Source organism: Gopherus evgoodei, chromosome 19 (assembly GCF_007399415.2).
Source record: "Gopherus evgoodei ecotype Sinaloan lineage chromosome 19, rGopEvg1_v1.p, whole genome shotgun sequence".
NCBI classification, from domain to species: domain Eukaryota; kingdom Metazoa; phylum Chordata; order Testudines; family Testudinidae; genus Gopherus; species Gopherus evgoodei.
The window spans coordinates 8,687,012-8,711,049 of record NC_044340.1 but is presented as its reverse complement, the minus strand read 5'-3'; the positions used below and the strand labels follow the sequence as shown (position 1 = coordinate 8,711,049).

Here is a 24,038-nt window from a genome sequence, read left to right as displayed (position 1 = left end):
GTTATTGATAGATTTTTTTGGGTTGATTTCTGTGTGAGGTGACATTGAAGTTTATTGGTAACTAATTTAAATCAAATCCTGCCAAGCATAGCAATTGAACCTGCATTCTTGCAATTCAAATTGAACAAACTGCCATCCCCACTTCACCTCTGTATGTACTTAAAGGCAAAATAATTACCACAGCTTCTATAAGGATGTCCAGTGCAAGGTACTGTGTGCACTATTCACAATAGGCCCATGCTTTTGGATCAGTACTAGAGATGAGTGCTCTGAAAGGATTGGTCTACAATAGTGCTTTTTGGCTGTAAATATGCACCAAGGACCAGAATTTTAAAGGTATGTAAGTGCCTAGAAGAATTTTCAAAAGCACCTACAAAAATCCCACAAGGCATCTAAATATCTTTTAAAAATTTGGCCCTTAACGCTTAAAGATCAATACAAAATGAATTGGCAAGATTGTGAACGTAAATTTAATAAAATACTTGCCTCCCATTAATTTTGCATTGAGCTGAAAGATATCTGCGGCAGAGAGGAGGAATGAATGCATTTGTTTAATATTAAATCAGGCTGACCTTTATGTCTAGACTGACCCTGGGCTTTATGGCTAGATTTCTTTGATAATTAGGTGGAAGACATTTTACTTCAAAGTTTCATTATAACTCTGGTGCAAGTAGTAAAAGTAGGGATTAGTGGCCCATAATTCAGAGAAAACAACTGCCAAATGATGGACCTACTTTCTGATCTCACGTATACAAGTTTTATGCTGGTGTAACTTCATACATTTTAAGGATTTACACCAGTTGTAAGGTCTGAATCAGCCCCTTTGTGATAGGGGGAACAGTATACTCCATCTTTGACAGCAAAACAAACAAACAAACACAAGCAAATACCAAAACATCCCATAGTGCCAGATTTTCAGATGTTTAGCAGCCACAAAGGGGTAAGAGTTTCCAAAGTGCTCAGTAATTAATGTGTCAAACTCTTTTGCAAACCTGTCCTTTATTTTCCTTCCCAGGAACTAAGGGAGAGCTCTTCTTCTCTTGTGTATTCAAAATAACAGCAGTCCAGGCACTCATACACAAATAACAGGTACCAGTTTATAATGTGTATTACTGTAGTGCTAGGTGCTGTACAAAGAGAGAGCAAAAAGACAGTCCCTGTCCCAAGAGGCTTACACTTTAAGTATAAGAGAACATGGATATAAACACTTGGGGGAAACAATGAGACAACTCTGGTCATCATGACAGGCAGTCTTCTCTTTACATGTCTTAGCGGCCCAGCTTAGCAGCACTCTCATGCACAAAAATTCCCATTGTTGTCCACTCCCAACCTCACTCAAACCCTGAGGCTGACCCTCAGCACCTCCACCCCCAAACCACACCCTGTTGCCAAGCCCCTCCGATACAGCCCCCACCTTCCCAGTGCTCCCAGCCGCCTCCCAGTGTCAATACAGCCTCCCACTCCCAGTACCCAGCCCCTCCCATACAGCCCCCCACCTTCCCAGTGCCCAGCTCCCCATACAGCCCCCACAGAACTCCCCCCCACAGTGCCCAGCTCCTGCCATACAGACTCCCCACACCCCAGTGCCCAGCCCCCTCCCAGCCTCCCACTCCGAGTGCCCAAACCTCCCCATACAGCCCCCCCAACTCCCACCCCATAGTGCCCAGCTCCTCCCATACAGACCCCCAACAGCTCAGCCCCCTCCCCGTGCCCACAGCCTCCCAGTCCCAGTGCCCAGCTCCTCCCATACAGCCCCCAACACCTCACCCACTCCCAATGCCCACATCCTGCCATAGACCCCCAATACCCCAGTGCCCAGCCCCCTCCCAGTGCCATACAATCTCCCACTCCTAGTGCCCAGCCCCTCCACCTCACTAGTGCCCAGCTCCTCCCATACAGCCCCCAACACCCCAGCCCCCTCCCAGTGCCCATCTCCCCATTCACCCCCTCAACTCCCACCCCATAGTGCCCAGCTCCTCCCATACAACCCCCAACACCTCACCCCCTCCCAGTGCCCACACAGCCTCCCATAGACCCCCAACACCCCAGTGCCCAGCCCCCTCCCAGTGCTATACAACCTCCCACTCCTAGTGCCCAGCCCCTCCACCTCACCAGTGCTCAGCTCCCCATACAGCCCCCATCACCCCACCCCCTCCCAGTGCCCACATCCTCCCATACAGCCCCCAACACCCCACCCCCTCCCAGTGCCCACACAGCCTCCCCCTCCCAGTGCCCAGCCCTCCCAATACAGCCCCAACTCCCACCCCATAGTGCCCAACTCCTCCCATACAGCCCCCAACACCTCACCCCCTCCCAGTGCCCACATCCTCCCATACAGCCCCCAACACCTCACCCCCTCCCAGTGCCCACACAGCCTCCCATAGACCCCCAATACCCCAGTGCCCAGCCCCCTCCCAGTGCTATACAACCTCCCACTCCTAGTGCCCAGCCCCTCACCAGTGCCTAGCTCCTCCCATACAGCCCCCAACACCTCACCCCCTCCCAATGTCCACATCCTGCCATAGACCCCCAACACCCCAGTGCCCAGCCCCCTCCCAGTGCCATACAATCTCCCACTCCTAGTGCCCAGCCCCTCCACCTCACTAGTGCCCAGCTCCTCCCATACAGCCCCCATCACCCCACCCCCTCCCAGTGCCCACACAGCCTCCCCCTCCCAGTGCCCACATCCTCCCATCCAGCCCCCAACACCTCACCCACTCCCAGTGCCCACACAGCCTCCCATAGACCCCCAATACCCCAGTGCCCAGCCCCCTCCCAGTGCTATACAACCTCCCACTCCCAGTGCCCAGCTCCCCATACAGACCCCCCGAGACCCCCCCCATCTCCGCAGTGCCCGGCCCCCAGCGCCTCCCGCGAGGGCTGGGCGGGGCTCCCGGCCCGGAGTGCGCATGGGCCCCCTCCCCTGGCGCGGCGCGGCGCAGCCCGGCCCGGCCCCGGTTCCAGCCCCTGCGCCGCTCGCAGCCCGGATAGTCCCTCAGGCGGAGCCGCCAGCCGGGCTCGTTCACCGCCTGCGCCCCCCCGTCAGGGTCCAGCCCGCCGGCCGGGGGCCCGGCCAGGCCCGGGCGCTAGGCGGGCGGAGCGCGGCCCGAGCGCCGCGGCGTGGCGAGGTAAGCGGGCGGTGGCGGGGCCGGGGCCGGGGCCGGGCGCTATGCAGCGGGCGGGGCTGCCGGGCAACGTGCACGAGGCGCCGGTCCTGGTTCCCGGGACTGGGGGGCTGGGCGCACAGCTGTGCAAAGCGCCGCTTTATGCCCGAGATTGCTCCCGGGCAGCGCGCGTCTCCCGGTCCTGGCTAGCCGGGGGCGGGAGACCTTGGCTCGGTCCCGCGAGCACCGCTGGGTGATCCTGCGCCGCGCACATCGACTTTACACCGGACTGAACGGCGCCAGGGGCATCGCGACCCGCCTGCCTATTGCAACGAGCGGTGGGACGGGAGTCCCTGCATTGTATCCCTCGGCACCACCATGTAGTGTGCACCGTGCAGCCCCTGTTTGTACCAGGATGAATGGACGTGCTGGATTGTTCCGGTGCATCCCGAGAATTGTGCCTGTGGCAGTGGGAAAATTGCGGAATCGTAGCCCTGCGCATCATGTGCCAGGCAGCCCTGGTTTATGTAAGAGTGAATAGAAATCCTGAACTGTTCCAATGTATCGCAGGCAACCTGCATATGTAGCACAGTGCTGGTTGCAGTGAGGAAAGGCGCAGGAGTCCCTGAATAGTTTCCCTGCCTTGCTCATTACTGTGCACTGAGCAGTCCTAGTTTACTGCAGAGTAGAAGGAAAGTCCCTGCACTGGCAACCTGCAATCTGCCGTTCTCGCAGTACAATTTTATTCTTTGAAGGTAAGAAAAAAGTGACTTCCCTTTACTAGGGCTTCTGCGCGATTCTTCTGCAGTGAATCAGTGCCCTTTGCCATGACTCAGTCATAAGTTTTCATTGAATTCTAGCTTGTTTGTTTTGTTTTCCCCAAGTGTTTGCCCTATTGACTCTAGGTAATGTAAATATTTATTTTATTGTTTATAAATAAATCTGAATGTTCAGGCACAGCTAGTGCATTGTATACTTCCTTCTGTTTTTGTAAAAAACAAAAACAAAGTTTGTTTTGTATTTATGTTCAACTCCTGGCTCTTGCTTTTAATTCTTTCCATCTAGTCCCCATCCTGTGCTCCTCAGTAAGCAGAGGAGGAGCATCTCTAGGATGCATTAGAATTATAAGCCCCAGAGTTTATTTGTTAAGAAAGAGATAATTGGGATTTCAAAGTGCATGTGTTTAATTGTAATGCTTTTTAAACACTGGAAGACAGCATTGTACTCTTCGGCTAGCACGCAGCTGGCATATAGGGTTTCTACATAGCTCTTCCTTTTTTTTTTGTTTAAAGTGTTCTTCGTGATATTTTTAAATTGGTTTCTTCTGAGAGCCTTTTTAGTTCTTTTCAGCTGCATTCAACATCCACAAACTTTCTCGGATTATTAGGGCGTTTCATAGTCAAGATATGTGCTATGAAAAACACACGATATGGAAGTGCACTAAATGGGCATCTCACTGTTCACACACACACATTTTTGAGAGAGAGAAAGTGTGTGTGTATATTAAATCAGTAGACATTCCTTAGTTAGCTTTCATACTGAATTTGAAGCACTTCTACTGACTTACAGTATTTGAGAAAAAAATAGAAATTTACGGCTCAGTCATTGAAGATGCTGAGCACTTTCAGCTCTGGGTGGAGTCAGGCAATTGCTTCTATCTGAGCATAAAGGAAATTGGGAGTTTAATTGCCATTGAGACCTCTACTGAGCATTTTCAAGGCTGTCGTCATCTTCTGATTCTTTTGCTGGCTTTGGCACTTACCCAGACTTAAAGTCCTATCTCCCTCCGCTTTGAGGATTTGCCTGGAGCCCTGCTCTGTTGCATCAAACTGAACATATGTGCTGATACTGATAGACTACAATAATTTTTCTTCCTCCCCCATTTCTTCCCCCCCTTCTTACCATCTGAGCCAGTGCAACAAAACAGCACTTTGGACAGAGACTCACGAGGCCTTAGCTGGGGATAGGAGCCCAGTTTACTATAATGGCTAATATTGTGTATGCTGGGAGTGCTGTGAAGTGGAATGAAGAAAGGGCAAGTAGAAAGTTCTCTTTAGTTATATAACTGTTGCATTTTTAAAGAAGAAGATTAAAAATACTACTGTATTTTCCAGTGTGGTTATATTCTTCTTTCACCGATACAGGCTCCTGAGCTTGGGCTTTCAAGGCTGTTGTAACAATGCCCAATCAAAATGTTCAAATCATGGTAATGTATTTGAGGATTGAGCGTGAGATAAATGCATCCATTTTCTTAGGATAGACACAGACCTCCTAACATGCTTATTTAGTAACATACAATTTATTTCCTTCCACAGCGATGTCTTTTTATTCCAGTTTTGCAAATATGTGCTTGTTCACCCGAGGCAATTTACTTTTTTTTTATTATTATTGTACTCATTGTAGTATAGGAGCAAGCAAGTAGATTTTGAGCCTGGGCTGCTAAATTTTCATGACCATTTTCCAAGGCCACTTTATGCTATATCACAATCTGCTCTTGTCTATGTCATAAACAGATAGCTAAGGGTTAATGTCTCTTTCACCTGAAACACCTGACCAGAGAACCAATCAGGAAACCGGATTTTTCAACCTTGGGTGGAGGGAAGTGTGTCTCTGAGTCTTTTGTCTGCCTGCTTCTCTGAGCTTTGGAGAAGTACTTTTTATTTTCTAGTCTTCTGTTTCTAAGTGTAAGGACAAAGAGATCAGATAGTAAGTTCTATGGTTTCTTTTCTTTGGTATTTGCATGAATGTAAGTGCTGGAGTGCTTTGATTTGTATTCTTTTTGAATAAGGCTGTTTATTCAATATTCTTTTAAGCAATTGACCCTGTGTTGTATCATCTTAATACAGAGAGAACATTTGTATTTTTTCTTTCTTTTTTATATAAAGTTTTCTTTTAAGACCTGTTGGAGTTTTTCTTTACTTCAGGGAAATTAAGTCTGTACTCACCAGGGAATTGGTGGGAGGAAGAAATCAGGGGAAAGCTGTGTGTTGGATTGCTAGCCTGATTTTGCATTTCCTCTGGGTGAAGAGGAAAGTGCTTTTGTTCCAGGATTGGGAACGGAGAGGGGGACTCACTCTGCGTAGTTTCACAGAGCTTGTGTCTGTGTATCTCTCCAGGAGCACCTGGAGGGGGGAAGGGAATCAGGATTATTTCCCTTTGTTGTGAGACTCAAGGGATTTGGGTCTTGTGGTCCCCAGGGAAGGTTTTTCAGGGGGACCAGAGTGCCCCAAAACACTCTAATTTTTTGGGTGGTGGCAGCAGTACCAGGTCCAAGCTGGTAACTAAGCTTGGAGGTTTTCATGCTAACCCCCAAATTTTGGACGCTAAGGTCCAGAATCTGGGAATAAGGTTATAACATGGTGGCAGCGGTGGGATATAGACAGAACCCAGAAGCCAGTAGGAATATTATATTTTTCTTTTCTCTGCTAAGGGCTTTTTAGCAGAGAGAAACAGTTTGGTTTTAAAAGGGAACCAGAGAGAAGTTTTTTTTTCTGCTCTCTCTAGCAGTTTGTGGTTTGCATGTTAAGCGAGAAGACTGTTAAGGGTCTTTTGTCATGCAATAGCCCTCCCATTAGGAGGCAAGTAGCAGCACTTATATGCATGCAAATTAAGTGGTTTTTCTGGTTTCCCTTCATTGAACATTAGCTAGAGAGAGAAAAGGAAAAAAGCACTGTTGCTAGGCAGACTTCAGGAGGCAACAGAGAGCCTGCAGTTCAGAAAATAAACACCGGAGGGCACCCCAACACAAGAAAACAGGAACCATGACTTCTAAGGCAAGGATTGACGCCGAAGAACAAATCAAAGACGCTGAACACAGGCGACAGATGGAGATGAAAGAAAAGGAAGAAAGCATCAAACAGGCAGCCCAAGAGGCAGCACACAAAAGAAAACTAGAAGAAGATGAGTTGGCCCACAGAAGGAAGCAAGAAGAAGAAGAGTTGGCCCACCGCCGAGAAATGGAAAAACAACAAAAAGAGAATGAAGAAAAGGAAAAACAGAGAAAACATGAACTGGAGATGGCAAAAGCTGGGCTGCATGTGCCAGCCAACCCTAACAACCCGGCGCCAAGTATTGCTCCACAGCACAGGAAATTTCCCACCTACAAGGCAGGTGATGACACCGAGGCCTTCTTGGAAAATTTTGAAAGAGCCTGTCTTGGGTACAGCATCCCCGAAGACCAGTACATGGTAGAATTAAGGCCACAACTCAGTGGACCTTTAGCAGAGGTGGCAGCTGAAATGCCTAAGCTGCAAATGAACGACTATAAACTTTTTCAAACCAAGGCCAGATACAGGATGGGGATAACCCCAGATCATGCCCGTCGGCGCTTCAGAACCCAAAAGTGGAAACCAGAGGTGTCATTTCCCAAACACGCCTACTACATTGCAAAAAACTATGAGGCCTGGTTAACAGGAAACAACATTCAAACCTAAGGTTATAACAGTCTATTTGATGGTTTTATAATGTTTGAACATATTGTAAACATCTGGAAGAACCAAAATTTATTCCTTTGAGGTTATTTAATGATTGGGAAGATAAAAGGAGAAAAATAGAGTGACAGTCTTGCAGTATACATTGTGTAAGACCTAGTGTTTGGGGGCAATTACGTGATTAAAACAATGTGATGTACATAATGTACTGGAATGTTGCTGCATTGACAGAAGCAAATTAGTTTCACTGAATTAGCTTGCGGTTCAATATTGCAGCATGCTGTCTTGATCTGAAAACTGTGCTCAAAATAAAGTTGCTGGTCAAGTGTCTGAAGTTGTCAGTGAAATTTGAGACTGATCTGCACAATTTTTGCTAGGGCATCTATCTTAATCCGAATGGTCACTAACTTTATGCATGCTGTTAACAAGACATTACAGTCGAATATGTCACCTGAAAATGGATCATAAACTGTCACGATCTTTCCTGGATTTTAGATTTGCACCTTCCTCTGATGGAAGTAGGCATAAATAGAATTGTCATTGAACATCTGGGGAAAAAAAAAACCTTGACTGTGACAGCAATTTTAGGTTATGAAATAGACTCCCAAGGAAAGTGGTGGAATCTCTTTGCTTGGGATGTCTTACGTCTTTGCTTGGATAAAGCACTATTAGGGAACAGTCCTTTGTTGACTGTTATCCCTGGTGCTCGTATAGCACAAACATATTTGAGAAGCAAATATTTTGCCATTTGAATGCACCAGATTGCACCAAATGTCAAAACATATCATGAGGGAGGATCCCCATGACTTTCACCTCCATTTCAAAGCATGCAAGTTGAACAATGTGCTATGCTTTCATTATATTCATTGTATCTTTCAGGAACCAAGGTATAATGTTTCCAAAAATATATGTTTGCTAGGTGGTGCTCTCTACTTTCTTTGTTATGGTCATGAGAGAGATTTTGTTTAAAGGAGAAAAATAGGAATAGATTCCCCAGGCTGTCCAATCCTCATCAAATAAGTGCCCCGAGGGTGCTGGTTTCATTGTGAATGGGGGTATTATTTTAATTGCAGATGTCTACTAAAATATTGGCAGCATATCAGTGTGTAATAGTTCTTTTCCATCTCCAGTGTTCGTGAGGTTTGTAAGAGCTATGGATCTTGGTTGTTAGTTATGAGACATTTAAGATGATTCAAGGTCTGCCAGCACACCTCTGAGTAATGGAAAGGTATAAAATGGTGGAAGGTTTAAAGAGACATGAGTAAATTTTTCTTTTAAAAAGCTGAGTGGATTTTCTTTTAAAAACTTGAGTGGCTCATGTGGGGCTTTCACCGTGTGGTTTCAGCCAGGAATAACATGGAGATGTGCTTTATAAGCTTCCTCACACATCTGTACTCATGTACCTCAGTCCTGACTCTCAGTGCTCCCTGCTATTCCAGTCATGACTCTAGTGAGCTGAGGCAGTCACAACATTTGGTACCTTTATGATAGGCTTGAATGGGATGAGGGCTGGGATGAATTCCACCAAATTGATATTTTACCCCATTACCTAAGTAAGAACTTGAACTCTGCATCAGTAACTATATGCTAACCCAGAGCTCTAGCTGGTTGAAACTATTCATTTGTAATATTAACATTTAAACTTTTTTAAAGTAGGTAACAGAGAGAGGTGAAAACAAATAAGTGTGTCTTTTGGTTGTCTGGATGTATTAGGCAGAACCAGTAAAATGACTGAACTATTGTGGAGGAAAAAAATCTATTTTAAATACTCATAAGTGGAGGAGTAGGAAGGCAGAGGAGAGCTAGCATTGTTCAGTTCATAGGGCACTGCACTGCTAGTCGGGAGACCTGGGTTTTATTCCTACCTCTGCCAATAACTGCGAGTGTTACTGCCTCATCCTGCCTCGGTTTCTCTGTCTGAAAATTGGGATAGTGCTATTTACCTAGCTTTGTAAAGCACTTTAAGAGGTACAGATGAAAAAAGCTCTTGAGTGTGTGTCAAAAAATGAATATAAAGTTTGAGTAGAATTTTTATTTCCAAGAGATAAAATTTCAGTTTTAAAATTGGCAAAGAATCCTGTGGCACCTTCTAGACTAACAGATGTTTTGGAGCATGAGGTTTCGTGGGTGAATACCCACTTCGTTAGATGCATGTTTTAAAATTGAAACTTGTTAATAGAAAAGTCTGAGTTTTACTTATTAAAGCTTTACGTTTCACATGTTACACAAACTTTTATACGTGGTGTAAGCCCCATGTGAGTTGGCACCTACATGAGCGCAGAGATCCGCACCTGTGGATTAGGTTACCAGATTGGGACCCCGCTGGTTGTTTGCGGGACTATTCCCAGACCTTTTTGAGTTGCTTTCTCTGCTGCTGGGATCCATAGGTACTTTACTAGACCATTATATCACATTCACATACATCTTGTGTTGTAATATGTTTGACCCTTGAGAAGTGAGTATGAAGTAAATACAAACTGCCCTCTCAGATAGTTACCAAATTGGATTTACTTCACCAATGGTGGACAGGAAGGTAATCATGTTTAAGCTTGTGTTGACTTTTTCCAATCTGATTTTCTCCAGGAAGAAAAATTATTACCTAGCCATGAAATGCATTGTTAATTAGCTACTGATGATTTAAACTGATAAACACTGTAATCAACCCAATAAATTCGCCATATATATTGTACTTGTGTGCTTATTCGTGTATCTAGTTTAATTTAAGCACAGCAATAACTACCAGGAAGTTAATGAATGGGATAGAATTGATATTTTTTTGAATATTCACATATTAACCGTAGGTATAAGTATTACATGCTCGCAGAAAATTTACTATTATTGAGCAAGATTCTCATTTCGGTTATGCAGGTGTATGTGTGAAGTGGCTATGTATTTGCAGTGATGAAATTGAGATCAGAAACTATCCCTGTGGCTTTTGTAGATGAATAGTAATAATTTTATTGCTTTAGCTTATTTTAAAAACCCACATTTGTATTCCTATCTGGCTTCTGTGGCTGCATAGGCTGTGGCTTCTGAGCAGTTCATCTTATTGTTGGCGGTTTGTGGTAGGACTGCTAACTGAAACAATATTTCAACATACATTACTGATCAATGAACTGCTGTGTGGCTCAGTATATTGTCCTTGCAGCTTCTCTGTTATGGTAATAGTAAAACAATTAAAAATGATCATTCTTTTGTAGCTGTTACAGTAATGATAGAAACGGGAAGATTATGGATCTTGACGTCACTTCAGAGCTGAATTCTGTTTCAGGTTCTGCCACTAAGAGACGTTAGGCAAAATCACTTTGCCTCTCTCTAATGCAGTTTCCTTATCTATAAAGAGGGCAGATAATGATCTGTATCTACCTTTTTGTAAAGTGCTTTGAGATATATGGAAGAAATATGCTATGCTATGTGTTTACTTAGATTTGCCAGTTAGCATATAATAATAAATCAGTCTTGTTAGAAAGTTACCCTTAGTGGTATTAGCTTCTGAGCAGTTTTAATATTCCCTCCTGAGGGAAACAGTGTTTAATCTTCTGTGTAGCTCATTATTGGCGTTATATTGATCGCTTGCTAAACAAGTGTCTAAGTTTTAAAGTTAACTTTTCCATTGGATTGTAAAGATTTCTGGGGTCACTTAAGCAAGATACTTAGGGCTTGTCCTACGCATACAGCGCTGCAGCTTGTCTGGTGAGGACGCTCTGTATCAACGGGTGAGAACTCTCTTCCGTTGGCATAATAAAACCATCTCCTGAGCGGCAGTAGCTATATTAGCGGGGGCAGCTCTTCTGCTGACATAGCGCTGTCCACACCAGTGTGAATGTCAATGTAACTTGTGTCGCTCGGGGTGGTGGTTATTCACACCCCTGAGCAACATAAATTTTGCCGACATAAACTGTACTGTAGACATAGCCTTAGACTTTAAATTGCCTTGATTAGCACAGCAAATAGCCTCATAGAATCCTTGCTGCTAGTCAAGAAGCAATTTTCTCTAATTTATTTTGCTAACAATGTTATCTGAAAATGATCAGATGAATTCTTCAGTCACTGTGCAATGTCACAGTCACATGGGAGCACACTGGAAAAGTAGACACAGTGCTTAGTGTTAGAGAAGTAGTTTGATATCTTTTGGCGCCAGTGTGAAAACAAGACAGGCAGCAGGATTTTGGAGAGCGAACTGGCTTGATTCTTGCAACTGGAGTTGTCGCATTGCAGGCTGACGACCTTGCACAAGGGGAAGAGAAGAGAGGAAAAAAATACAAGTAAAACAAGTAGGAGAAGAAAACAATATGGATATAGAAGGCAGGTCTGTGAGGGGAGGGGAAGGAACTTATTTAACTTAAGAAAAACTCCTTGGGAAGAGACTTTGGGGAAGTTAGGATCAGATTTTCAAAGTTTTATTTAGTCACCTAAGAGGCAGTTAATTTCCCAGTGGGATCTTTGGAAGCGTGTAGGTGCCTAATTCATGTTATTGTCAACAGGAGTTGGGTGCCTAATAGCTTTTAAAAATCCCACTCGGTGCTTATCTAATAAATGAAAACCTGGCCCTTAGTGTTTCCTGGAAGTGACGTGTGTCTAGTTATTTAAGTATAAATATTGCTCACATCAACCTGATGCTGGAAAAAAAAATACGACTGCTGTAGGCCAGGTCTCCTTTAGGGCAGTGCTTCTCAAAGTGGTGGTCCGGTCTGCGAGCCATCGGCTGCTGGTCCGCAGTGAGTTTCCTCAATAAGAGTGTTGAATAGGATAATAATATGGCACTGGTCCCTGGCACATTGGGGAAAAAAAGATTGCTGGTCCCCCACATCAGATAGCTTGAGCAGCACTGCTCTAGGGCACTTTGCCTGTTCCTAGTGTAGACTCAGTTTATACCAGCACAACTGTGATTTTTGCCAGCATAACTTATTCTACGTTTCCTCTCCTCCTCCCCACAATGGAACAAACTATACTGGCAAATGTTTTGTTTTGCCGGTATAACTGCATCTCTACTGGGTGCTTTTGCTCGCATATCTATGTTGGTCAAAAATCGCATCCTTCACACCCTTGACTGACATTCATATTGGCAAAAGAATTCTATAGCGCAGATATAACCTCAGTCAAAATATGACTTGATTTTGTCCTATTGAAGTTCTTGGGAGATTTTTTTGTTAACTAAAGTGGGAATGGAAGCAGGGTTGCAGTGAGGAAAATGTACTTAAGGCAGTTTTCAGAAAGGGTTTATTTACTTGTTGGTAGAACCCTTGAATGTTTGCTGGGCTTTACCCTTTTACCCTTTTGATTTCATAATAGCTAATCTATATGCTCTAGCTCCGAGGTATGATTTATTTTTAAAATTGCTTTGATATCTTTTGTGTTGTACTTCGTGGGAGATGCTTGTCTAGAGAGTTGACTCACATATGCTGGGAACATTTAGTCTTTTTAGAAGTGTAGTCTGAACATATTTTTTTAAATTTGGGAAGCTTTTTCATTTCCTTAAAAGTGCAGTTTTTTGTGTTTTTTTTTAAATCAATTTAGACTCTAGAAACTGAATAAACTTGTTTGTTTCCTTAAAAAAAACACAAACAGCTTTAAAAATTGCAATCAAAATGACTGACAGTATATTTCAAAATATTCTTAAAACTTCCATATCTGAAATTGAGGAAGTGTGATTATAGTTAAGCAACTGCTTGCAGTAACTTGCAAGTATGGTTGCCATCCTCCCAGACTTGGACATAAAATAAAAAAAAATTGTTTTGAGTTACATTATATAGATTTTCATTTCTACTCTGTGTGTGTGTGTGTATATATATAGATATATAATAAATGTATTAGAACAGTTGCATTTTTCTTTAATATTGCAAATATGCTATTTAAAAAGTCACTATGAGAGCTTATCACTTTATTTTTTTTACTCTAAAACAAATGAGATTTATGGTATAAAAATATGAATGAGTGAGCAATAATTTTAAAAATGTGTTCCAGAAAAACAGCATCGCTCAAACACCATGATGTTAAACTTTTCGTAAAAAAGAATCTACAGTAGATTCTTCCTTCACATTTATGTTCATGTAGAAATGTATTATGTGTTCTTGCACTTGACTCAATAAACAATAATTGATTTTATTTTGTAGCGTATTCTGATGATTTATTGCTGAAGTGTAAATGAGATTCCAGAGTCCTTCAGTTGAATGATGCACATGCAAGCCTCAGATGTCAAGTTCAGTCGTCGTAACTGCCGCAGCTTATTTCATTGAAGGAAAAAGGAACAAAAGTTTGTTTGTAACTGCCATAGAATTGAGTACAAAGGCTCCAGTGACCTTTGAACCTTTGTGGCTGTGCATCTGAAGGAGGATTGTTAAAGAATGGGAAAAGCTGCCAGGAGACCAGAGATCTGCTTTTCCCGCAACTTTCTATAGCACTGTTTAATTATCTTATACTAAGAAAAAAAAATGTTAATTGGACAAAATTCTTGGTTTTCATAAAGAGTCAGTACCAACCACACTTTGATTTGATATTGACATATAAAAACACTGTCCTGTGAAATAGTTGCTTCTGTTGGGATGGGGAAGCAAAACAAATGGCTACCCTTTTGTCTGCTTTAAAAGAAGTTTTGAAGATTGTGGTTACATTTCTAATATTCCCACTTTATTTTTTTGCATGATTTTTTTTGCTCAAGTCCTGGTCGTGGTAACTTTTTTCCCCTTGTATATTTAGCTCATGTTAATTTCTTAGCTATTTTATTTTCTCTAATATGGTTATCACTCATAACCAGCAAGGGGAAACAGGAATAATCAGTGTTCGGATTACATCACAACCTTTCTATAACAAGGTCTGGCTGGCTCATTGGCTATGTCCTGTCTCCAGCAAGTGGAAGCAGTATCTTGGCTGGCTGTAAGAGTTAATTTGTAGACTACACAAAGGTAAAATATGTCATACAGGTTTGAGGGTAGTATGGGCTATGTTGGGGCAATAGGAGCTTCTTTTATCATGTATTCATGCAGAGAGAGAACATCCCCTTAAGTGTGCAAGAGTGTAGGGTTTGAGTAAGGAACTCCTAGTAAGACAGGTCTTGAACTAATGTACTGTGTGTTTTTTTGATTTATCACTTGTAGTTCTTGGCGTATATTTGCATGTGTATATGTATGCATGTGTGTATAATCTATCTACCTTCTTCAGAAGAAATATTAGATTTTTCCTGGACTGTTCAGACATCGGGAAGAGGGGTGGCATTACCCCCTTTTAGCCTTTGAGAGATGGAGAGCAGTTCTGCTCCAGAACTTGTGGCTCTTGAGATCTGCAGAAGACCAGAGCTCTCTGAATGGAGGCACCGTGCTGGTTCTGGGGTCCCCTGCCCATTCCTGCATGGTTACCAGAGAGTGTAGCTAGATCAGAGGGTGGTGACTGCTTTAGTTCGCAGGGGTGTGGTGCCCAGGCAACTGCAGCTAGATTGGCCCTGGATGTCATCAGTCAGGTATTTTTTGGAATTTGAGCCAGTCACCAAGATACTTTTAATTGTATCCTTGCCATGCTCCAGAAATCTGACAAAAGAACAGGACTGTCAGGCAGAAATATTTAAAACAACAGATCAGCATTACAAGCACTGGTTCATGTTATTGCTTCAGAAGGCATGAATTGCATTTAGTTCATGGGCACAAGTCGCTGGGAATTTTTAGACCCGTTGCTTCTCGAAGGTGGGGACAGAACTTTGAATGGTAATTTGGAGAAAGTATTTAACAACCATGGATTTGCATGATAATTGCTTCACCATGCCTGTCCTCCTTTAGCAGGATTTGAAAAAAAAATGATTAGGCAATTCCATGGTTAACAAGAACATCAAGAGTTGCTATAAGAAATTATTTAAACAGTTGTAGAAGGGATAGAAAGCCTCTTGTTTTAGGGCATAAGTCAAGCTCCAATTATTGGGATTTGGTGGAGAATTTCCCTGGGGGCAGGTTATCCAATAACTGGCTATTTCTTCAACCTATTTCTTCCTCTGAAGCACTGGTAATGGTCAGCATTGGTGTACTGGATTAGGTGGACCGTTGATCTGTATAGGCCTGCAAATCTGTGGACTGTTTTTCCGGATCACAGATTGGATGCAGATACAAATTTTATATTTGTGCAGGGATCTATTGATCTGACCCAATATGACAGTTTATTTGTTGAATAAAAAACAACTCACCAAATGATAACCAAGGAACCAAGATTCTGTCTTAGCAACTGACTTCTACAGATGCCAGAGGAAGGGGCTGAATTTTACAGCATGTCCAGAAAGCTATTTCCAGATCCTGACATACCAAGACAAGAGGGTCAATCCCAGAAGCCACCTTTTTGATAAGCCCAAGAAGCAGGTGCTTGAAGTTAAAAAATAAAAATAAAAATAAAAATAAAATTAGAACTTCATGCACCCAGGAGGAAGTGGCTTGAAAACAGAAACTGTAACTAGTATACATTTGACCAGAAAACCTGCTAGACAAGTACAAAACAAGTCAAATCAGAACCTGAATGAAACAAGCAAACAAAATAAATTGGATGAGTATCAGATAACAACTGACAGTATGTTAAGCGAAATAACAGGTTCCAGCTTTTGTCCTGAAATTTGCAAATCCATCTGGACTGCAGTGGGGAATAAATTTCAAAGGTGGTACTTCAGCTGAGAGTGCCATGAGCCGTATGAACATCTGCCATATGAATGCATAAAAAAGGTTCCTTAGGATTCTTGGTTAACTCTTTCTGTGGTAAATGTTACCTTATTCCAGTGAGTTGTCTGAGGTTATTGTTTTGCACCTTCCAGAACATCTTCACCCAGCCCAGAAGGAAGCTTGTTCATTGCCTCATCCACTTTCATCTAATGTGTTCCCTGCTCACATTAAATACCAAGTTTCATTTTTTTTAACCACAGTTAAATTTTAAGAACTAAAGTGGATATGAAAAATTATAGGCCTCTGGTTTAAAAATTAATGTCAGCTCTTATTGCTAGAAACCACGTGTGTGGAGGAGGGAGACCGTATGGCTGCTAAATATAACACATTTTTCTCTTGAAAGTGTTCTTAAAAAGTACAGAAGTTCACAATCTGGTATCTGCTTTAATAAGAAAATGTCACACAGATCATTGAAGAACCTTGTGTTGTGGCAAGCAGGAGCTCAGGTAGTTGGATTACTTTGTGTCCATGAGCCTATTAGGTTTCAAGTACTTCCTGTGAGGAAGTTGAGGGTATCCAGTGTGTCTGATGAAGTGCTCAGTGCCTGGATGGATTGGGGCCTGTGAGAGAAATATGTGTATAGACTAACATTTCTATCTTACTTATTTTGTGCATTATTACATTCCAGTTCTGAGATGCTAGGGAGCTTGATTCCATTGTACAGTTGTTTGTCTCTATTTAAATAAAGTCAGGTGAACATGATGATGGTAGGGATATCAGGAGGGCTTTGTGTGTTGTGCTTTGTGTGGAGTACATTTTGTTTTGATGCTTTTAACCTCACATATTCTTGGAGCAATGTTGTCAGGGTACAGCCCTCCAGTGGCTGATTGGAGGTTTTAGGAAAAGAAATACAGTTTAACCAGGGTAGTATTTCTGATTTTAAAAATCTTCTAAAATACTGTGGTAACTACTTGCTGGGAAGAGGGGAATACTAGCACAATGTATTGGTGAGTTATTTTTCCTCTTAGATGCTAACAGTGGAAGCTTCTGATATGTTTTGACATGTAGATCAGCTAAGTTCTGGCAGTCAAGGTTGGGAGGAAAATAAGGAGGTCCAAAATAAGAGTGATCTTTGTTTCCCTGTTCCATACTAACAGTGCCTGCCTCTTATAACTAAACTATGTGTAGCCGGCTAATTGAAGATCGTCTGTGCAAAACCAATATTGATAGTTAAATTTCCTTTTTGAACGAGGTGTTTTTTTTTTAAATTGCAGTAAAGAGAAAAAGAGCCTCTTAGAGTGGCCCTGGAAGAATCCAAAATAAGAATTCAGATCCTCATTTTACCAAAGCACTTTAGTCCATATTTAAATTTTACCATATGAATAATCTCTTTTGACTTCAGTGGGACTACTTGTGTACTTTAAGTATGGGCTGAAGGGCTTTGCTGAATCAGAGCCTCACTATCTGATAAGGAAAGCTTACCCTGGAAAAGAAACAACAAAACAAAAAATAGTGCTTGTGTTTCTTTGAGAATTTTAAAATTCATCTTGAGGCGTGTGTCTAGAGTTATCGCCTCTGACGTACAAAAGGGAACATCTGGGATGATCCTGAGCCCATAAAACTGGATAGCTAGCAGCGTGTGTTGAGCATCCTTATGAATTTTTTGACAGCTACCTCAAAAAAGGGTCTACCCTGGAAAAACCTGGACAGGTAACAACTCTAGATGGGTGTAGAAATATTGATGGGGTATTGTTAACTTAAAAATCGCCGTTAGTAAATTCATAGTTTTATGGAATGCTGAGGATTAATTTATGCACCCTTGCACATGTCCTTTCTTACAGGGTCCCATGTCATGTTGCCTTATAGCCTCCACAAGTGTGGTAGCTAAATATTATCTCCATTTTGTAGATGAGGAAACTATATAACACCGAATTGCCAAGGACCAAGTTGCAGGTTTTTGCTGGGATGGTTGCTCAGAAGTTCCTAGCAGCTAGTGCTGTGACTAGTTCATTCCCTGAAATCTCTCATTTAACTTGAGAAGAAATATAGCTCCAAATTCTTAAAACAAAGTGTGCGCCCAAAAGTAGGTATGTGACTTGCATATATGTTTAGCACTCATGTATACACAGAGTGAAGTTACTCTTGTGCATAGCTCTGTGTGTGTGTGTGTACGTGCATGCACAGCATTTCATGCAGTTCTGAAAACCTTGGCCACAGCAGTTGGATTACCTGATTAGCAAATGCATGGAGCGTTCCAATGGCTTGGAATTTGAATAACCTGCATTACATTATATATTATAGTATTATTTAATGTGCAGTCGGAGACATGAAGTGCCTTGCAATTCAATTTAACTAATACTTGTTAATGTAATATCCAGTTGAAATAAGAGGGAGAGCAAGAAATGATACAGCTGCTCAATTTTCAGAGTTGCTTCTAGGTAATCAGCTGTTAATTTGCACTGTAGACCAGAGTGGGGACATGCAGTCTGGTTGGGGAATATGAAGTAGGAATAACAGAATAAAAATAAGATTGTTCAGTCCATCTGGAGCGATGAATCATCAGTGAATGGTATTTAAAGGCAGTGATCACTGTAAATAACTTTGTGCTGTTGGTGTCTGGAAGAAAACAGTTTATCTTCTTAAACAAGGGTATTTTTCACAAGCAAAGGGAAGAGAAGTAGTATTGTTTAATATCATTGGGTGGCTTGTTGCTCTGAAAGTGAGGGACTGAAAGCACTGGCTAGGGTAAGAAATACTATGGATGTGCTGCGGAAATATTTTCTGCTTCTCCCCGCAAGCTCTGCCTCAGCAGGCCAAGATCAAAGTGTGTAATATTCTTTAAAGGCTGGAACTAGACACACATCCCAACACAATCTGGGACACGCAAAGGTATTTAATAGCAGTAGATATACACAATAAATATACAAAACTCACTTTAATCAGTGCTCTCATCTGAAACTAATTCCAGGGGCAATTCCAGCCTTGGTGTAAGGATGTGCAAACTCCTGCTAGAAGTTGCATCTATTTAGGCTGGGACTGAATTAGATACTAGGTCTCCAAGGTAAAGAGTTGGCAAGCAGGACATCTACATCAGCTTTCGCTCTGTTTAAATTGTGAACCTGTTTTAATAACCGCTTCTTATATAAAAACTGCAGTGTCAACACATTGGACAAAAGCCTTTCACAGATGCCAGAAATACCTGTTATGTTTAACCTTGGCGGCCTTGTCCTTGTGGAGTGTCTTGACTAACCGCATGCTGCTGCCAGCATTGCTTAGGTGAAGTGGTAAAGAGGCCTTCACCTTGATGTCATTCCAGAGCAGCTGATCATTTGGTATACATGGGCTATGCATGTCTCTCTGTGGCACCTTGTGATTTTTTCCCCTTTTGGTTATAAATGAAATGCAGTTTCATTTGGCTTAGCTTGACTTAAGGACACAATGCTAATTTGGCCATTTGTTTTGGGTACAGGAGGCAAATGATGTTCCCACCTGTGAGATGTAGTGATGACGTTGAAAGTTTCTGAACTAGCTCATCTTTTTTTTCATTGTTTTATATTGCTTTATTGAGATTCATAGCCCACAAACGTATTTGGGAATAACTCATTGGAAAAGTGCATTACGAGCATAAGTCTGACTACTTGTACATCTTTCCACATCTATGATGGCAGTATGCAGGTTTGTGCAACTCATTTTGGGTATGTCTACATGGCATTTAGACACCCATAGCTGGTCCATGCCACTGACTTGGGCTTGGACTGCAGGGCTGTTTAATTGCAGTGTTGACTTCTGGGATTGGGCTGTAGTCCAAGCTCTGGGACCCTGCACTCCAGCCTGAGCTGGGAAGTCTACACTGCAGTTAAACAGCCCCTTAAGCTGAGCCCCACGAACCTGACTCAGCTGGCATGGGCCAGCCATGGGTGTCTAATTGCAGTGTAGTCATGTCAAAATGTACATTCAAACTTTTGCTGGTGACACTTGCACCTGCCAAAGTGCTGCCTGTATTTCTTCGTGTTGCTAGGTGAGAAACTTCATTTGTTCTGTACTTGGACTTCACAACCCTAGACCTACGTGACCCTGCGGTGAATGTCTCATTAGATGTAGGTTTTATTTCACTTTATGTATTAAAGATATTACTGATACTTCACATTCCTACCCAAAACCTTTTTTGAAATTAGGAAATATGCATTTGATGTATGTGTGTGTGTGTGTGTGTGTGTGTGTGTGTGTGTGTGTGTGTCTAAAGTGAAGCAAACAAATATATTTTCAAAATGCTCTTGTTCTTGTTTTGAACTTGCTGTACAAAAGACAAGATAGTAACTAGGTTTTAAGGTGAAATTTGAAAGATCTTTGCAATGACCATTCAAAATGCCAGTACAGTGGAATTGCTCTTTTATTCCAGAGGGTTGCATATACTAAAGTCAGCCAGCCTGTCTTATTTCTAAAGGTTAAGGGATGAACATTTAATTTTGGGGCAAATGTTACCTTTTTCTTCTGTAGCTATGGGCAACTCAGACTAAGTGCAAATTCAAAACATGGGGAGAGGGGTCAAAGATTTGGGAGTCCCACTAGGGTCTGTATTGCCGTACCCACCTTATAGCTGGTTAGATGCATGATTGGAAGGCCTGCATCTAGCTCTGTGAAGCAGCTCTGCATCTTCTCTGTGAAGGCTGGTTCAGCTGAAGTAGCCCTCAGCTACCTCCCATGTGGTGGGATATTGTCTAGAATGATCTGTGGGACATTGCTTTAAATCTGCTAATGGTTTAGATCTGGTTATCTCTGTAACTATCTGGAGTTTTGAACTTAGCTTCACGTTATTTTTGAACCTGAGAATCTGGACCAAATGGTTAAGCTAGTAATGTTGAAGGATCATTAGAACTCTTTTAACATTATTTAAATCACGTGCTCCACAGTCCTAAAGCTAAATATGTTACTGCAGTTGTTCTCAAGCTTTTCAGGTTCTAGACCACTTCTTGAAATACAGATGCTCTTGTCCTGCAGTTCTTGTTCCAAATTCTTCAGGTTTCTTTGGTTAGGCTCTGATCCAGCAAAGTACTTGAGTCCTTACATAACTTTATGCATGAGAGTATTAAGGACTAAGTTGTCCAGGGCATTAATTGACAGCTCACACACTCGTACGCATGCTCAAGTGCTCTCCTGCAGTGAGTCCTCATTTTATGTGATTTACAGTCCCAAGCATATTGGTGCTTAACAAATAACCTCCCATTCCTGATCTTACATCTTCCCTGTGGCAGCAGTTGTATATGTTTTCATGAAATAATATAGTGAGAGTATTAAGGAGACGAAATAATCTCTCGCTAGTGCTGTGTGGTGTTGGATGTTTGGTTAGGTTCCATCACCATTGTGCATTGTGCTGTTCTTCCCTTGTTTGCATCCAAAATGATACATCCTTTTAGGACTGAATCCTAATGTCCATGCCTTTATTAGGGCTGTTCCTGCTTGCCAAGACACATTGCAGCTTGGTGCTTTTCTTCTGTGTTGGCTACTCCTCCTGTTTGGCTTTACTGTAGTTTTTAAAAATTGTTCATAATTTCTCTCGCTCTCGCTCACTCACACTCTCACACACCCAACGAATGTGTAGGAACACTACAGAGTTGCAGCAGGACAACCGTAATGCTTTCCTTTGGCCTTAAAATCTAGGAACATAAGAACGGCTATACTGGGTCAGACCAAAGTCCATCTGGCCCAGTATCTGTCTACCAACAGTGGCCAATGCCAGGTGCCCCAGAGGGAGTGAAGCTAACAGGCAATGATCAAGTGATCTCTCTCCTGCCATCTATCTCCATCTTCTGATGAACAGAGGCTAGGGACACCATTTTTTACCCTTCCTGGCTAATAGCCATTTATGGACTTAGCCACCATGAATTTATCCAGTTCCCTTTTAAACATTGTTGTTGTCTCAGCCTTCACAACCTCCTCAGATAAGAAGTTCCACAAGTTGACTGTGCGCTGTGTGAAGAACTTCCTTTTATTTGTTTTAAACCTGCTACCTATTAATTTCATTTGGTGACCCTTAGTTCTTATGTTATGGAAATAAGTAAATAACTTTTCCTTATCCACTTTCTCCACATCACTCATGATTTTATATACCTCTATCATATCCCACCTTAGTCTCCTCTTTTCCAAGCTGAAGAGACCTAGCCTCTTTAATCTTTCCTCGTATGGGACCCTCTCCAAACCCCTAATCATTTTAGTTGCCGTTTTCTGAACCTTTTCTAGTGCCAGTATATCTTTTTTGAGGTGAGGAGACCACATCTGTACACAGTATTTGAGATGTGGGCGTACCATGGATTTATATAAGGGCAATAATATATTCTCAGTCTTATTCTCTATCCCCTTTTTAATGATTCCTAACATGTTGTTTGCTTTTTTGACCGTCTCTGCGCACTGCGTGGACATCTTCAGAGAACTATCCCCAATGACGCCAAGATCTTTTTCCTGACTCGTTGTAGCTAAATTAGCCCCCATCATATTGTATGCATAGTTGGGGTTATTTTTTCCAATGTGCATTACTTTACATTTATCCACATTCAATTTCATTTGCCAAACGACAAAAGGACAAAAAAGATCAAATATTGCTCCTATCAAAGACTGACACTAAAACAACATAAGAAAGGCCCCTGGGTCAGACCAATGGACCATCTAGCCCAGTGTCCTGTCTTCCAGCAGTGGCTAGGGCCAGATGCTTCAGAGGGAATGAACAGAAGAGGGCAATTGTCTAGTGATCCATTCCCTGTCCTCTAGTCCTAGCTTTTGGCAGTCAGGTTTAGGGACACCTGGAGCATGGGCTTGCATCCCTGACCATTGATAGTCATTGATGGACCTATCCAGCATGAACTTATCTAATTCTTTTTTAACCCAGTTATACTTTTGGCCTTCAAAACATTTACTTGCAGTGAGTTCCACAGATTGACTGACTGTGCATTGTGTGAAGAAGTATTTCCTTTTGTTTATTTTAAACCTGCTGTCTATTAATTTCATTGGGTTGACCCCTAGTTCTTGTCATATGTGAGTGGTAAATAACACTTCTTCATTCACTTTATTCACAATTTTATAGAGCTCTATGATATACCCCCTTAGGTGTGTCTCTTTTAATCTAAACAGTCCCAGTCTTTTTAATCTCTCCTCATATGGAAAGTGTTCTGTACTCCTAATCATTTTTGTTGCCCTTCTCTATGCTTTTTTCCAATTCTAATATATCTTTTTTTTTTTTTTGAGATGGGGCAACCAGAACTGCACACAGTATTTAAGGTGTGGGTGTACCATGGATTTATGGTGTCATGATATCATAATGATCTTCCTGGCCTGGTTAAAATCTTACCCAACTGAAACCCACCTTCCTCAGAAAAAAGCTTGACTAAATAGATGCACCTTTTAACATGCCCAGAGGATCAGCTAAGTCTGGCTCATTCAGACCAAGGGGAGGAAGTGCATTCCAGAGGAGAGAACCTTGGCCCTCTGCTGAGAACACTGCCTCTAGCCTCATTAATTCCACATCTTGTAACAGTCAGCTCTGCTGTTTAGTCTGATCTCAACTCTCAGGTCAGAGTATGGAGAGGTGGGTCTTGAGACTCTCCAGGATGCATGCCATAAGGGTTTTAATGGGATTGCACCTTGAAACGAACTGGGAACCAATGCAGTCTGTAGAGCACTGGTGTGATATGCCCCCATCTGACATGCTGTTCAGAAACGGGCATTGCAGTTTCCCATTCTTGGGGAAAGGTTAATTGGGCTACACTTGGTACAGAGCACGTATCACAGTTGTTGAGTTGTGGCATTGGGAGGATAGCAAGGAAACTGCTGTGAGAATACAATTTCAACTCCATTACGGTCCCACTGGTATAGTCAGAAAACATCTGACT

General features: G+C 42.3%; 1 protein-coding gene across 6 annotated transcripts in view; it reads left to right on the top strand.

Moving 5' to 3' along the window:
- The first annotated feature begins 3,370 nt into the window (after positions 1-3,370).
- The window catches only part of ARHGAP32 (Rho GTPase activating protein 32), a 409,701-nt gene continuing 389,033 nt past the window's right edge, over positions 3,371-24,038 (top strand). For 5 of the 6 annotated variants that reach the window (XM_030538282.1, XM_030538279.1, XM_030538281.1 and 2 more), the window contains exon 1: positions 3,372-3,859. The gene's annotated coding sequence lies outside the window, so the exon portion shown is untranslated. Of the gene's footprint in view, positions 3,860-24,038 lie in introns of all 6 variants that reach the window. The other variant, XM_030538283.1, reaches the window with a different exon arrangement.